The sequence below is a fragment of the Desmodus rotundus genome, chromosome 6 (assembly GCF_022682495.2).
Source record: "Desmodus rotundus isolate HL8 chromosome 6, HLdesRot8A.1, whole genome shotgun sequence".
Classification (NCBI taxonomy): Eukaryota; Metazoa; Chordata; class Mammalia; order Chiroptera; family Phyllostomidae; genus Desmodus; species Desmodus rotundus.
The window spans coordinates 153457307-153474431 of NC_071392.1; the positions used below are offsets into that span (position 1 = coordinate 153457307).

General features: G+C 49.0%; 1 long non-coding RNA gene across 1 annotated transcript; it reads left to right on the forward strand.

Annotated features, from left to right (window-relative positions):
• The first annotated feature begins 176 nt into the window (after window positions 1–176).
• Window positions 177–2958, forward strand: LOC123478347 (uncharacterized). Its single transcript, XR_006653524.2, has 3 exons — window positions 177–326; window positions 988–1171; window positions 2766–2958. It is a non-coding gene; the product is annotated as an uncharacterized lncRNA (long non-coding RNA).
• The last annotated feature ends 14167 nt before the right edge of the window (window positions 2959–17125 follow it).

A 17125-nucleotide genomic window follows, 5' to 3' on the forward strand; every position in this document is an offset into this window, starting at 1 on the left:
AAAAGAAAACACACCGCAGTCATCTGTTTCGGGGAATGCAAAAGAGGTTTCAACAACTAACAGGGCATGTTTCTGTGCAAAATATGGCCCGCACCCGATGCCGGAACACAGACTGGCAGTGGCCACTTGTGTGTCTGTGTTCTCTCAAACAAACCCGTGGAGTCGAGTTAGAGAAGGTCACTTCCAACCTCTGTGAGCCACAGGCCACCCACCTCCATCCACAAACAAACCACACGGCATCAATTTATTTGGAGGGACAGGCCCTCAGAGGCCTAAGGTGTCCGAGGTGATGCCAACTCTCCTCCTAAAGGCAGGTGTGGGTGAGAGTGAGTAAGCGGATGATGCATGTTGATCCGGGCAAAGGGACACTGGGAAGAGGAGAGGCAGCAGAGGAAACGAGGGGGACGGTGGCGCCCATCTTTTCTCTACCACCGCGGCGTCAGCCCCATAGCCCTGCATGGTGGAGGGTATTCCACCCGCTCTTGCGTTGCACAGGATCCTGGCAACCGAGAGACCGATCGTTTTCATGGATGTGGTGGAGTAATAAATCTGTGATTTTAGTTAGGGATTTGGATGTCATATTAGACCTGATTCCAGTGATGGTTTTGTTTCTGTGTGAGAAGGATCTAATTTTATGAGGCTTTAAACAGAAACAGTTACCTGAATTGTATTTTGTGTAGGAAATATATATGCCAGCTGATTGTCCCAGCAGCCCTAGGACATATGCAGGTACGATCATAGCCATTGTACAGGTGAAGAAACAGACACCTGACAGAGTGAAGTGCTTTGTCCACAGTCACCCACTTGTATGAAGGAGAGTCGAGAGAAAATCCACATCTTTCCGACCACAGTCCTCGAACCTGAACTCCGCGCTAACCTGCCTGACCCCCATCAGGAAAGCCCTACGTGGCCTGCGCGTGGGGCCCTGACGTGGGTAGGTCACTCCGTTCTCACTGGTGAGGAGGGCACTGTGGTTCTGACTCACAGGTGGAAGTCCTTGATGCACCAGAGAGGAGAGAGCATTTGCCCGAGTCACACAGAGAGCACGTCGCTTGCCTGGGATTCGGTCGCCACGTCCTGACTCCAGGCCCGGCGGGGTACGAGACGAGAGCCAGAAGATGGAGCGGCTGTGACTTTTCTAGCCCCTTGCACGTCCAGGGTGGCACGTGGGGTGAGTTTCACGAGTTTCGGCAGCCGAATCAGTGACTTCATTTCACATCCACAGGTTCCTACCTTTTTTCCCTTGCAGCTCATTTGGACAAGGAACGTCACTTGTGTTTGAGAACAGGGCTGAGAAAGGAGCTCTTGTCAGTCCCCAGCGTTTTCTCATCTAGGGTGGGCTGGAGGGGTCGTGACAAGTGATTTTCATGAAAGAAGGAAAAGAGGAAATTTCATTTCTGCTCCCAGGGGTCAAATGTCATGATCCTCCTGACTCAGTCCTAACCCGCTGATCCATCACAGACCCCCTCCTGAGCTCCTATAGGTGCCCCCAAACCATGACAGGGCCCAAGGTGTGGTGGGCTTTGTCAGTTTGCCCTCCCTGGGCCCCATCCTCACAGGAGAGCCAGACTGGGAGAGGACTCATTTCTTCAGACAACAAATATCGGTGACCTGGGAAATGGTGACCCCTGTGCCATGGGCTACGGATGAACAGAGAGTAACGGTCATGTCCTCTGATAACTGGGGCTTATATCCTCATGGGGAAACAGGTGAGAAACAGGCGAACAGATACATCAGACCACTTTCAGACAGTGCTAGGCGTTAAGAAGACAATAAAACAGGGGTGGGATGTTGAGGGTGGGGGAGGAGAGTGTTAGAAGCAGAGGCCAGAGAAAAAGCTTCCCAGGAGAGGGGACCACTGAGCGGAGGCCTGACCGCCGGGCAGGAGCCAGCTCTGGGAAGACCCAGGCACTCAGGCAGTGCCACATTCGAGTTTCTATGGAAGTCACGAAGATCCCCAGACTGTCCTTTCCATCAAAAATGAGTCACAGTCACTCTTCCAGTGCCACCACCCCACACCCCAACCCCCCACCCCACCCACAATGGCAGTTTGTTTGACCAACAGAGAAAAGGTTTTTCCAAAATACACCTTGTGGAAAATCTCCAGGGGGAGGGGAGGTCCCCAGTTCCTCCTGCAAACAGCGGTCACCTTTGGGGATTCAGAGCTTCCACAGGCTTGCAGCTGCTCTAAGAGCTTTGTCCCTAGAGTTAATTCCCACAGCGCCTCTGCCTGCCCTTTGAAAATTCTGCAACAAATGGGTTCTGACAGGGGAAGTGGAGGCAGGAGGCCTTATTGCTCACGGAGGCTAGTCAGCATTCCCAGGGGGAAAGGGAACTGGTGTTAACTGAACCCCTCTGTGCACGGCCTTTAACTGGATGCTTCAGTCCCAGGAGGAAGTTACTCAAAGCCTCATTTTTTCAGCCCAGGACACTGGATCTCTTAGAGGCAAAGCAACTTCCTCAACCTCACACAGCAAGGAGGTGGCAGGGCCAGAACTAATTACGTTTGACTATATTAATCACTAATGTATCACTAATTACATGTTCATTCCATTAACCGAATGCGTCGTTCATTTACTAGGCTCCTTGTCAACTGCCTTAGGGTCGTACGTGATTTCATTGAATTCTCTCCATAAATTGTCCCTATTCCTGTCCAGCACAGGAGCGCCGGGCAAGTGAAGCAACTGCCCCGCCCCCTCCCCCGGGCACTCGGGATTCAAACCTAGGCCCAACTGACGCCTTCTTTTGTTTTTGTTTTTCTCCAGAAAGAGAGTCCTGGCGCCAACAGAAGGGAAGATGAAAATGCTCCTGTTAAAAAAAAAAAAGAGAGACCAAAGAGATAGGGCAAGTATATGCAAAATCTGATAGTGAACTGGGAATCGCGCTGGGCGGGAAAGTGCTGCACAGGGCCTGCTGTGGCCACCTGACCGCCTTGGAATGTGGATGGTAGATTAGATAAAGGTGTTGTGCCATCTGGAACCTATGGTGGTGGTGGCTCTGTTCTGATTACGCAAGACAGCACCTTCCCCTTTGAAAACACACGGTCAAGTGTACAGAGGTAAAAGGCCATGATATGCACACTCTTCATGCAGTTCAGAAAAAAAAGTGTGTGTGTGTGTGTGTGTGTGTGTGTAGAAAGAAGGGAAAAGGCGAATGAGGCAACAATGCTAACACTACATGACTCTGATGGGTATATTTATTTTTCTGTAAGTGGAAGATTGCTTCTAAATAAGAAGTTAAAAAGAGAGAGGGGGAGAAAGAGAACTGCCAGACGTCATAACGTGTTTATTCCCGGAGTCCTGCTCCCAGGACAGTTCGGCCCTTGTCTGTGTCCTAACTCTTTCCCTTTGCCTCAAATCCCACCGCAACTAATTCATTCCTTCAGCTCCATGTCCAGTTTTAAAGGCATCTACCCTCGAGAGCTACTTGTCATTCAGATCTGAAGGAGATGGAGCTTGAAATGTTCATACACACCCTCATTTACTGAGTGTCCTGTGCCAGGCGTGGCCGTAAAGCATTTCCTCTGCGTTGTCTCAGCTAATCGGCCTGATAGTCCCAACACCACAAAAGCTGGGTGCCCTTACTACCCGCATAGAGACCTGGAAACCTGGGCACAGAGAGTGTGGTGACTGGCCCAAAGTCCCTCAGCAAGTGAGTAACAAAGCCCAGGTTTGAAATGAGGCATGTCGGAGCCCAGAGCCCAAACTCTTCGCTTCTATAAAGACTCAATATTTTAAACAAATAAACAGTTTGCTCTCCCGGTAGAAGACTATACTAAATACCAAATACTCTATCAGCTTGCCTGCTTCCCAAGGGGCACACCTGACTTCCTAATCTCTACTCAGGGTCCCAGGCACCACACCTCCTTTGCTGGAGAAGCAACTTTAGAAAGGTATCGATCAGGAATAATTTCCTGCCGTGGGACAGCAGCTGGCTTCTGAGCACTGTGGGGAATTTAGGAATCAACGGCAACTTCCCAGGTGCCGTAATTACCTTCACCAGGTGTTCTGACTTTCCCAGGGCCACCTCCTGTCAAAGGGCCAGTCCACTGTCAGACCCCGCTCGGCACAGGTGGGCTCGGAAAAGCTGACCTCTGGGGCTGACCACTCATCTAATCTTGCATTTCCCTGAAAGTGTCTGATTTTGTCCCACATTTGGGCAAATGCTCTTCCCTATGCCCAGAACGCCCCTTATCCTAAATCTAATGTCTCTTGCTAAACTCTGGTTTGTTCTTTTTGTCACAGCCTAGATACCACTTCCTCCAGGAAGCCTTCCCTGAATCCTAGACTAGAACAGGTAACCCTCCTATGGGACCTCCAGGCACCCAGGTGTTAGCTCTGGTTCATTCCCTCTTAATCTCTTTTTAAAGGCCCATCTCTCTCCTCTTACAGGGCCTTTTTAGTCCCAGGAAGCAGGCACTGTGTCTTGTTCCCCATTTATTGGCCACAGCCTAGGACGGAATAACAACTTGGGACATTTGATCCATGAATAGATGCAGGAGCAACTGGGGAGTAATCTTAAAATGAATTTTCTTGTGCCCTGGCGGGGGCTTTGAGTTAAACCCAAGATCCTACAATGTGAGAGACAGCCTAAAACACTAACTCAGGCTGGTCCAGCAGACCTGGTGTGGAATGCCAGACGGGCAGCGCTGTGACTCTCGGCACGTTGCCTAACTTCTCCGCACTTCAGCTTCCTCACCTGCAAAATGCAGCTAGATGTGGGCTCTGACTCATGCCTTCAGCACGAGCATCGGAGGTTAGATCCATGGAGCTCTTGGCACTATCCCCAACCCTGGCGAACACTAGATAAATGTTGGCCCTTATGATCCTGATTTGTTAATGTTGTTAGGATTACTATCACGATTGTAATTGTTAAAGCCATATTCAGAAGAGAGGAATCATACATAGACGTTCAGCCGGCCGCTGCCAAGAAAACCTAACTAAGCACCTGGGAGTGTAATGGACCCTTTAACCAGATGTTGGATGGACTGCAGCATCTAGGGGTCTTGCCTCAAGTAGGATCTAGCTCTGCAAACAAGGTCTGTGTTTCTTTTGTCAAACTCAAACTTGATTCGGACAAAAGAAAGCAGATCATTTCAAATTCTTGGCCCCTGGTGTCCAGAACCAAGACAGGTATGTTCTGCTAAATCTGGTCGGAACCCTAAGTCAGGCAAGATAATTCTTGGGTCTTGAACGGACTTGTTCCAGGCAAGTTTACCAGTAGAAAATGGGCCACCAGCTACAGAGTCTTTGATTCTGTGGGTATGAAGGCTGCAGGGAGAGAAACCCGCATGGGGAGAGGCCCCAAAGCCCCGCCGTGAGGCAACAAACCTCAGATCTAGCCTCATAACCTTGGGCAAATTTCTTTACCTCTCTGTGTCTGTTTTCCATCTGCAAAATGGGGCTACAAAAAGTATTTACCTCAGAGGTGTTTGTAAGAGGATTAGATGAATAGGTATTTGTAAAATGCTCTGAACTGTGCCTCATACTAACTGTTTATAAAATAAAGTTAATAGCAGTCCTTTGTGGCCATATCAAACAAAAAAGAAGATTATGTATCTCAGAGCCTTAGGGTACATAGATGTGTGTATTTATTTCTGCATTTTTGTTTCAAAGATATCTGTTCGGGAGGCAGAAAGAAAATTCTTTTTGTTCTGCCTGTGTAGCTGGTAATTCCTATGGCGGGGGGCGGGGGGAGCGAGGAGAGATCAATGGGAATTTGAGAAACAGTTTGCAACCCTCTCTGACAAATCCCTAAAACTGATTTCACTAAGGTCCCTGGTGCTCCAGTGCAGTGTTGAAGAAGAGAAAAATAAGCACAGGCTTTTCGCTGCACTAGAAGGCGAGATTGTATTTCCAAGAGTAATAAGACTTTTAAAAAATGTTGTACCAGTTACAGCCAAGGCAAAGGTGACTTACTTTATCAGGGGCTGCTCAAATGTAGAATACGATAGAACCCATTCTAATAACCAGTGTCAAACGCCATACCATTAAAAGGCACTTTAAAGAACTGGAGACGGATTTGCATCTCTCACCTGCCTTCCACACGAACCCTGTTCCTCATCACCACAGAATAAAGAGTACAGGGCCCTGAATTAGGTGACTTCCATTACTCTGCATGAGCTACTGTTCACCAGCAAGTCATTTCATATTTCCAGGCCTCAGTTTTCCTGTCTATCAGTGGGGATAATGTTCCTTATTCCTTAATAAGGGAGTGAGCTTGTGACACCCCTCCCAAGGTGACACATTGTTAGTACTCTTGCCTCACGCCATAATTGTAAGATAGACTATGAGAACAAAATATGAAAGTCGAGTTCACTAAAAGTGCCCTGAAAATTTCACATAAAGGGTGTATTATTTTAAATGAGATTCATGTGTGAAGGAATGACTTACATTTCCAGGTACGATAATGTTTCTAAAAAGGACCTTGTGGGGAAAAGGGCTGATTCCAGGTTTAGGGTAGGAAAGGCACAAGATAAGCCTGGGACATCTCGTCAGCAAGGGTGCCATCAAAGACAGCCAGGGCTGTGACAAAAGGTCTCACAAGACAACTTGAAAAGGTTCCCAGTGGCCCAAAATGGGACAACATGAATATCAATAAGGATATAACTCTAAAGGATCAAAAACATCAACTCTACTCGGACCCATGAGTTTATAAATGATATTGCAAAAGGGATCACTTTTGAAAGATTCTGGAGAGACAACTCATTTATTTTCAGAACTGATGGATAAAGGGGAGAAAATCAAGCATTTCCTGCTTTTCCGATATGAACTGATCCTCTGCATAATCAAATAGGTAAACAAGAGAAGTTTCTTTGTCTAGGAGAATTGCAGCGAGTAAATGCAGAAGAATGGCAGAAAGCCACCGTTCGGTGCACTCCTCATGGATGAACGGATCTGGTCAATGATCACTTGTGGTCACTTATGTCACCAAAGACACACAACTGCACCATGTGCCTGCGAAGTAATCTTGCCCCTTCAAAGACCAAAATCAACAAAACACAAAATCTAATGGAGTGTCCAGAACTAACCATCAGATTACAGAAAGTGCGAGGGGCAAGTGAAGACGAAAGGAGACAGGCTACAGAACAGCATCAGTAGGTGATACTTGTTATTCTCAAAAGCCAGCCAGCATCAGAACTGAGCACGTTCAAGCGATTCTTCCAGAAGAGGCAGGAAGGTCACATTGGGCTGAGCCGTGAAGGATGAGTATAATTTTTTCGGGCAGAGTGGAGCAGGAAGGGTCAGCACCGGGATGAAGAGGAGAGAGAGACGCCCAGGTTGCAACATGGAAGAAGCCGTAGCTCTCAGGTGCTGATCCTGCACGCGTAGGAGCCGGGGAGTGAGGCTTCTTTACGTTTTTCACCCTGGGCACCTTTCTTGCCTTGCCCTGGCCCCTGCCCAGTAAGGCGACTTCCTTGTTCACATCCCTGGACCAGAACAGACAAGGGAAAGGGCTGCCATCTTCCATGCTCTGATTCTGTCAAACATTCGACTTCTAGTCTCCCAACACCCTCGCTCTCCATCCTGGGTCTGTGTCTACCCTGCCTCCCCTACCGCAAACACGCAAGGGCTCTGCAAGCCAGCGCTGACCCACCCTGTCCTGGGCCAGCTGATGTCTTAAGACTGGGAACATGACTTACACTTAATCTGAATAAGCTTTATTTTGTTTCTTTCAGCAACTCCTGCCATTGACTATCATCATTTTTTAGATCCTTATTTACGAGCCAGGATATTAGCTATTTCCCAAGCCTTGTATTCATTCATTCATTCATTCATTCACTCATTCATCACACATTCCCAGAGCACCTGTTCTGGGACAAGCCCTGCGCCGAAGGCACAGAAATGAATGACCTGTCTCTGCCCTTGAGAATCTAGGGCATAGCCCAAAGGAGGAAACAGGCAGGTAAACAGCTGATTACAACTCAGTGGGGTGAGTGCGAAGAATGTCAGTGCTGAGCACACAGCGGATGCCTGCACCAGCCTGCAGGGCCAGGGAAGGCTTCTGGAGGAGGTGACACAGGCGTTCGGATAAGAGATGACCAGAGTGTGTGTCATTGGAGCTGGTACGTGAGGCTCCTGTGTCTTCCTCCAAGCTACTGTTGGTCAGCATGGGGACAGGACCGAGGCCAAGCCTGCCACATCTAGGACAACATTTCCATCTGAGAGGGGGCGTCACCTCGATGAACACTGGGGAGCCCCCTCATGGGGAGGGTGGGGGCTTGGTGCAGGTTAGAGGTAGAGGAAGACAGCCCCAGAAGTCCACTGCACTCTGCATCCACCCCCGTTTTGGTCTGGGAGGGGGATCATGACCCACATACAGCGGGAAGGGCCCTGGGAGGGGTTAGGGGTTAGGGTCCATTTCTCTGCTTCTCTCCCTCCTTCATCTGGCCTCCCTTTAAGGGGATGCAGAAGAGGGAATGTGACTAGTCCACAGGCAGAAAGTCAAGGACAAGAAGAGGCTGATATTCGGGGCCCCAAACTCCGGAGTGTCAGTCAACAGATTTCTGTTCAGAACCTTCCCAGTTCCTGCTCCCTATGCAACTAAGTCCCCAAATTCCTAGACTAGCTATACTGTTGCGAGTTGGGAGTCTCTTTATTAAGAAAAGAGCACCCCCTGCTGTCACTCCTGCCTACGGACAGACTTGCTTTAGAGCTTAGGGCCTGAGCTGTGCCTGGGAGGGGTGGGATTGGGGGGAGAGAGATTTCATTTTCACCCTTTACTCAGCTTTTGGAAGAAGTCCGGCCAGAGCCACTGTTCACTGCCTTTATTAGTTTGTTGATTTGCTTGATTTCAAATGACCTTACTGCTAAGGACTTGGGGATACCCTCTGATTTATTATTAGTATTAATTCTAATAATAACAACAACTAATTATTGAACACTTACGTGTTAAGCACTTACATGCATTGTTCTGTGAAGGTTATTGCCCCCCTTTTGTAGATTAAGAAACTGAAAACGTAGGTCACTCGGTATAAATGTTTTGTATTCAACAACTTAATATTCATAATTTAATCATGATTCATTCATTCACTCAGCACACTTGTATTTGGCACCTGCCGTGTCTGGCTCAGGCTCCAGAGGGCGCCACGAGGAGTGAGGCCTGTGCCTTGGGGAAGTCGTACAGAGGAAGGAGGGGGAACGAGAGGAGGCAGAAGGAACTCTTATTGATCCAGCACCCTCTCGGTGCTTTAAATCACACTGTCTCGTCTTACCCTCCATCAGTCTTATGAGGCAGGTGCTTATACGCCCATTTTGCAGATGAGGAAAACTGAGTCTCAGAGACTTCAGATTACTCGCCTAAGACAGTGCCGCTGAGTGGTGGAGGACCTGGGACTTAAGCTCCGTTCTTCCTGATGCCAGAGCCCTATGTTTGACAGTGTATGCTAGCAGAAATTCTATTTTTAACAAAAAGTTTATTAAGGCCTAGGAGGGGATCAGGAAGAGAGAATGAGCAATTCTGCCCAAGGTAGGTTGGATAGTTTGCTGAAACAGTTGGTGATCTTTGCATTCTGTCGATCGTTTATTTCCTCAGTCACCCAGCGAGCCCAAAAATGTTTACTGAGCACCTACTATGTGTTAGCCTCTCACTGGGAGCCACAGAAATGGTGATGGGCAAGCTAGTATGATGACACCTGCCTTCATGGAGCTGATAGTTGGGGGGGTTCAGGGAAGTCTAGCATTAAACTATGGATCTCCCAGTAAACTCTCCAGCTGGGCTCAGGTGCTAGGAAGAAAGAGAAAGAACAGCTGTTACAGGAATCCCAGGAGTACCTTAAAGAATGAAGCATGCTGGGAAGGCCAGGCAGAGGAAGTCACGTTTGAGCAGCTTTCGATAAGATAGCTGGGGAGCAGAGGGCTAAACGGAGAGAGGATGGAAGGAGGCGCCACCGGGCAAGAGGAAAAGCCTATCTGAAAATTCGAGGTAGGAAGAAGGTGGGAGCCAGAATATTGTGAAAAGGAGAGATGGGAGGACGTGGAGGCTGGGAGAGAGGTGAGGGTGGGAGGCTGGGATGGAGGTGAGGCCAGGGAATGGGGAGCCCTCCAGCCAGGCTGGGACTTCAGCCTGGCGCAGTGCTTCTCAAACCAGCTGTGGGAAGCTTACATTCTGTTTTGTTTCTCGGCTCCCTCGCACACCAAAGCTTTTGTAAAATGCAATAAAAATGAAAATTAAAAAAGCAAAGTTACACAAAATAATAGCACACGCGTATTACTAGATTCACTGTACATAAAGTCACTCTGTCAAATTGCGATTTTTATACTCATCTCACGGAGGACCAGTAACAGTTTACAAACTGGCACCTGCCAGGGACCACCCTTTGAGGAGCACTGCTTAGTACTTCTGGGGGCCGTCGTCTCTCCATCTGGAAGGTAGAAGTAATATTCAGCCAGGGTGACACAGGAAAATAACAGGGAAGAAGACACAGAGGGCAAAGGCAGAGCCACGTCCAGCAACCTGAGGTGTTTGGGGAAGGTGGGCTGAGAGGTGAGGAGTGGGGCTGGCCAGGGTAGGCTCCGCTCCGGCGCGGGGAAGGCTTTCTCAGGCACAACAACAACGACAAACCCAGCAATGAGAACGGCGCGGAGGAGACGCAGAATCGGAAAAGCACCTGCCAAGGTTATGGCTGTCTTCTGAGTGTTGTCAAGCAGCCAGGGGCGGTTCCACCTGCATAAACCATCACGTCCTTTTTTGCTCATCTTATTGCCAATCTCAGCACAGCGCCTGCCCTCCCCCCCAAAAAAAAGAAGAAAGAAAAGAAATTAGCATTTGATTAGATCAATACTTAAGGGCAGCCACCTATAATTAGAAAGCTCAGAAATGCAATCACTGAGGAACTTTAATCAGCAGGAGGGCCCTATGCTTGCTACTAACTATTAGACCCAATCATGGGTATCTTAGAAATATGCATTTTATCTTCCTGAGCATATGAGAAGCTCCTCCAGGGGAAAGAATAAAATCTTAAGTGGAATGGAAATACACTTCCATTTCCAAGTCCTGGGTGCAAGTGTTTGTCACAGTATGTTCACAAATGCAGACATTCAGCTCAGAGCTGTTCATATAGGGCGCCTGAGATCACACAGCTGAGTAAAGGGCAGATGCGGGATTCCGACCCAGACCTGCCCAGGCCCAGAGCCTGGATGGACTGCTTCCCACTAGTTCACACACTCCCGGGCCCGGCCACACTCCATGCTGGTGACCCGGGACCCCAGGGCCTTGGTGGGTGAGGTGGGGGAGTTAAAGGTCCCAGGGCAGGACCGGGGGACCTGGTGGGGAAATATTTCCTATCACCAACAAATTTTTCCTTGGCTAGGATCCTAACAGAACAGCAAACAAGCCTTTTAAATTTTTGGTTAGAGTAGAAATAAAAAACCGTCTGGCTGGGGAACTTGAGGAGGGCTTATTAAAGAGACAGGGTACAGAGCTGTGGGCAAGATTGGGTAAAGAAGAAAGTTACGGGGCAGAAGCCCCCATGCCTAAAAGCAGCTGGCCACCCCTCCTGGCCCTCGTCGGATGTGGAGAGAGCAGGGGCCAGAATCTGGGACAAGAGGTCACTGGGGAGCCTGGTGGACAGGAGCTGTGACTTTTGGAGGTGGTACCACCAAGCTCAAATGCCCAGTTCAGGGAGCGAGGAAGAAATAGGCCTTCCCCTTGGGGATGTGGCTCAGAGGAAGCCCCTGGAGGCTTCACTGCTCAGGCGAAGTTCCCTGGATGCCAGGCTTGGCCGAGCCAGGGCAGGGAGAAGAGGTGGCCAGGAAGGGAGCAGAGAGGCTCGGGACTCCACTGTAACCCCGCAATAAACACACCCCCTTCAGGTGAAGCGGCTTCGCAGATAGCCTGGACTTGGTCCCGGGAGGAGGGGCTAAATGCATGCCAGACCGGCTCAGAGCAAGTGAACGCTCTTCCCTCTTCCCTGTCAGACTGGAGGGAGGTATTCTCTGGACCTTGAAACCTTGAAAAATAACCTCTGGCAAGCCACTTAGTATTTCCAGGCCTCTGTCTCCTCACTTGTAAAAAGAGGGTATTGAACTTAATGGTTTTGCGGCAACAGGCAATGCTGTGTAGAAGCAGCCCCAGGCTGCAAAGCCAGGCAACTGCAAGTTCAAATACTCTGTACTACAAGTGCCTGGATGACCTTGCGCCTACCACATCACTGGGTCTCAGCTTCCCCACCTGGCAGATGGGATGATAAGGTCTACCCAGGCCAGTCGTGACATTTAAACAATGTATGGAAAAAAACCTCTGGCACCCTGAACTCCCTGCATGTCTAGTCCTGCCCTTCAAGGCATCCTGCAGTCAGGGTCAAGGGAACAGGCCATAGGGGAGGCGCAGCAGGACTTCGAAACCAGCTCCACCACTTTCTTGGGAGTCACTTAATTTCTGAGCCTCTGCTTCCTCATGGGAGGTGAGGATGGCTGGGGTGGGGCCAGAATGGTGCGGGGTAAATGCAGACAACTGTACTTCAATAACAATAAAATAAGTTTTAAAAAAATGATAGGAATGGGGAAAAAAGCTGCCTGTCCCTATGGGATTGTTGTCAGAATCAAATGAAATGAGGCATATGAACTCTTTGAATATCTTTCCAACCCGACCCTCATCCCTTCAGCTACAATATTCTGCAGCTTTCCAGAATATGTTCTCTGTGAGATTTTCTCAGTACTTCTAGTTCAAACCAGCGACACAGGGTTGGTTAAATAGGGTGGTGTCAGAATTGTGAGACGGACAGGGTTGCACGCACGAAGGCTGAAAACTGAACCTCCCTTCGCCCTGGGTGACTTGTGCCCAAGGTGGAAAACCGTGTGCCTAGCAAAGTCAGACAAGAACCAGCCATGTGACAAGAACCTGCTCTTACCTCAGCTCCCCAGAAGGCCACCAACCAAAGGGGTGCTGTCCCCAACCCTTAGCACCTCAATTTATTGCCCTAACTGCTTTCTCAGCCCCTGGTGAGTCTTGGCATGATGCAAAAGAAATTCGAAGGGAGCAGCTAATTTAAATGAATAGCTTTGGCAGAACGAGCCCCCCAAAGAGCTGGGAGAAGATAGTGGCAGCTCCCATTTAGAGGCTGGAGTCGGGATGGTTGTTTATTGTACTCAGGGGCCAAGCGTTGCCATAGCAGCAAATGACTTAGCAACAATTTTGAACAGGCGGCTTGAGTTTACATAATAGGGATTACATGGGTACTGTCTGGAAGGGTTCGCATAAGAACTTCTTTTCTCTCCTTTTCTTAAACGTAGGGATATTTGAAGGAATCATCCTCTGTCAGAAGCTGTGTAATGGGGGTTGGAGCGGGGGCACGGAAGTTGCATTCCCTGTGCAGAGATTGCAGGCGATATTTTGTTGCTCTTTTTCCGAGCTTTCCTAAGTCTTCCAAGATGGTTTTGGTAACTAGGGAAGATTTATGTTAAAAATAATAAATCGAATATGATAAGATACAAGCCTGGACGCACGGGATCAAAATTGGAGAGGGCGTCTATGGCCTCAAAGAGAGTTGGGCTGGCGCTGGTGAAGGGATGGCCCATAGGGGCTTTTCCCCACCACCGTCCCCTGGCATTCGCTGGCTTTGACTATGGGCACGCAGCCCAGAAGTCAGTGAGAGGCACAGGCTGGCTGAGGGCAGCACCCAAACCTGCCATCTGTCCTCGGGGTGGACGCGGGGAGCCCCGCCACTGCCCGCTCCCAGTCTCATCACCACTTGGCCCTGCAGCATGCTTGGGGCGAGACCCCCAAGGTGAAAACCACGTTTCTCTGTGAAAAGTAGCCATCAGGTAAGGACAGAAAAGGCCAGCAGTGAGTGTGTGAGGTGAGGGTTCCCCCCGCCCCCCTGGAGATCTCATGACTTTGGAGGGGAAAAGATTTGAGGAATCGTCCATGCTAGCCAATTATTTATTGTCATATTGTGAATTTGATAATTCACGAAGGTCTTAGGATCTGTTTCTCTAAGATGCTTTTTCCAGTGACCAGTATATTTGTTTGTAGGGTGGGAGTAGGGGTATTGAGGAGGTGGGGGGGCTTCCAGGGGGAAATCTAAGACAGTAAAACCTTCAGCATGCGTCTACTGAGCTTCTGTGTACTAGGCATTTGTTTTAAGGATCTCGTAGCTGTACAGTAAATATTTAAGCAACTATCATATGGTATACTATGTTCATAAATAATATAATATAATGGTGAGGTGTAACAGCATATGCCATCCCAAAACATGCCTTTTTGGCATAAGAATTATTTTAAGCTGATTGTTTTTGAGAAACTGCAACCCCAGGAGAAGCTATGAAAACAGACCAGAGGGTACGCGTTGGAAAGGGGCATTTACGTGTATAAAGGAAGTCCCGATTTGTAAGCATCTCCCTCTCTGTACGCCTGTGAGGTTCTGCCTTAAATCTATATCGCAAACCTTATCCTTGTTTACTGTGCTTTCCTGTCCCCTTCTTCACTGGCCTCCTCTCCCCTCACCTCCCCAACATCTTTCTTCCGTCTTTAATTCAGCAGAAGATGGTACTGAAGCAGGTAGCTCAGGTCATCTTGGGGAATGACTCAGTTTCTCAGGTATCATGTATTCATGAAGTATGCATGTTGTGAAAACAAGACAACACACCTAAAATGGAGTCACTTATGCTAAGCCTCATGTCACCAAAATAAGACTTAATTACAGGTTGGCTTTCCCAGAATGGAGTCTTAAACTGGTCAGGAATCCCCTGATCAACACTAGTTGGGTCATGCAGACCCACATCGCCCACTAGAGGAAAGTGACTGCCATAACCAACCCGCTTTCTTTTTTTCTTTTTTATTTTTTTGCCTGGTGTAACTTCCTTGTTCTTGCTCTCTGCCTCTAAATAAGTCTTTCATCTTGTTCAGCTCCTCAGAGCTCCTTTCTATCTGCTAGATTGGATGCTGCCAATTCATGAATCATTGAATACAGCCAATAAGATCTTTACAAGGTATTCCGTTGAATTTTACTTTTTCACAGTGTTAATAAACTTTTTGTTTTTCTTTTGTTAATCTGTCTTTGATTACAGAGCTCTCAGCCAATAGCTTAGGTGAATAGAGGGATAATTATGTTTCCCCAGCCAACCACAGGCTTGGGTTCAGATTTGCCTCTGGATCCAGTCCTGCAAGTAACCAGCTATGTGACCTTGAGCCCTTGGCTCAGCTAATAGAAGTGAGCAGTGCTGTCAGGGTTTGAAACCATGCGCAGAGGACCCCAGAGTCCTGGGTTCCTCATGTCAAACAGGTTTGGACTGGAATGGAAGGACTTGGAGGTTTCCGGAGTATCCTCAGGCGCCTCTGCCCCATCTGGGCACCGGTCTGACTCACCTGCAGCTCAGACTGTGCAGAGTCCTTCCCACAGCCCCCCGGGCCCCAGACCCCAGGCTGTGTTTTGGGCACTTTGTTTGCCTGGACTCTCCCACCTGTCTCCATCTTCAATTTGTCAGAGCCATGAATTGAGCAGACACCAGATCCGATTTATTAATTCCATTCCAACTCCATGATCATACCCAGAGGCTTGGAGGCACACACTGTAAATCACAAAGAATAATAATAATAATATAAATGAGTTCTCTGTTGAAAGCTGCCGTAGGGAACATCTGTCAGCTTGTCAGGGACCCCCAGAGAGCCAGCTTCTTTCCTTGCTGCAGATTAAACCACAGGAGAGGAGTCAGTGACAGACCTTTGTGACCAGGTGGGGAGAAATTCCCAGCCCCGGCCCCCGTCTTGGCTAGCCGTGAACTGTTACCCACCTTTCCTACCCAGGCAGAATCAATATATTAACGTGCCAGACCCTTTGCACGGATGATGCAATCTCCAAAGCAGCCCCATGAAGTACAAACTCAAATTATCCTCATTTTACACCTGAGGACGCTGAATACTCAGAAAGGATGTGTAACTATGGTATGTAGCTTATGAACTGAGGAGCGAGGGTTTAAATCCAGAGCCACAGAATTCCACAGCCTGTAGGCTTTTAACTCTACAAGGATACTAGAAACTTCTAGATCTTTTTGAAAGTTCTTTTTGAGCATCCCAGCAGAAAAAAAAAACCCTCAACACTGTGGTCCCCTGGGGCAAGGGACAATTAAACCAGTGGGATTGTCCCTTCCCACAGACTCTACCGGAGGCTGGCTCCCTGCTGTGAAGGACTGCAGAGGGCTTCCTGTTCACTCAGCAGGCGTTGCCGGGCTCCCACTCTGAGCCAGGCGCTGGCCTGAGTGTGGACAGCGCCAGCTCGCTGTCTAGCAGGAAAGAATGGCGAAGAAACAAACACTCTGAGTGTTGGGGATACACTGGGAGGATGAGGGGGGAGGGTTCCTACGTCAATTCCCCATGTGGCCTCAGACACCCTACAGGAGATGAGTAGGCCTGTGGCCTGGCCACTTCCCAGCTGAATGATCTCAAGCCCAACACGCAGCCTCTCTGAGCCTCAGTTTCCTCCTGTATGACGTGGAGATGGTGCTATTATGTGAAACTCTTGACAGTTAAATGAGGTAATATAGGACTTGCCCAACATCCCCCTCCTTCCATCACCATGAATCACCCCTCCCCAAATCCGTGCGGATTCTACCTACTAAATACTTTCTAATCTCATTTCCACCTCTGCTGCCACCCTTGTAAAGCAGGCACTGCCTTCTTTCACGTGGATTACCACATCAGACCCCCGACTAGCCTGCCTGCGTCTATCCGCGCCCGTTTTCCCTCCGATCTCCACCAGGAAGCCAGCGGCGTCTTTCTGAATCACCAGTGTGATCACATCAAACACCACGATGCCCATCCCCCACCTGCTTAGGAGTCCTTAGAGCTTCCCACAGGTGTCAGGAGAGACCAGAAGCCTTGACACCATCTCCATAACCCTGGCACGGCCCAGCCCTGTCCTGTCCCCTTCTTCAACCTCCTCCTGCCCTAGCCACCCACGCCCTACTCCCTGCACTCCAGCCTGGCTGGATGTTGTTTCAAGCCCTCCTGCCTGCCAGGCTCTCCACTGAGCTTGCTGTTCCCTCTGCCTGGAAGGCTCTTTTTCCTGATCTCCACCAGAATGTCCCTTCCTCAGGGATGCCCTTCCTAAAAAGTTTCTCCCCACAAGTCACGTGCCCCACAATGACATATATCCTTCCTGGGCAGTGCCTAATTAAGTTGTCACTTA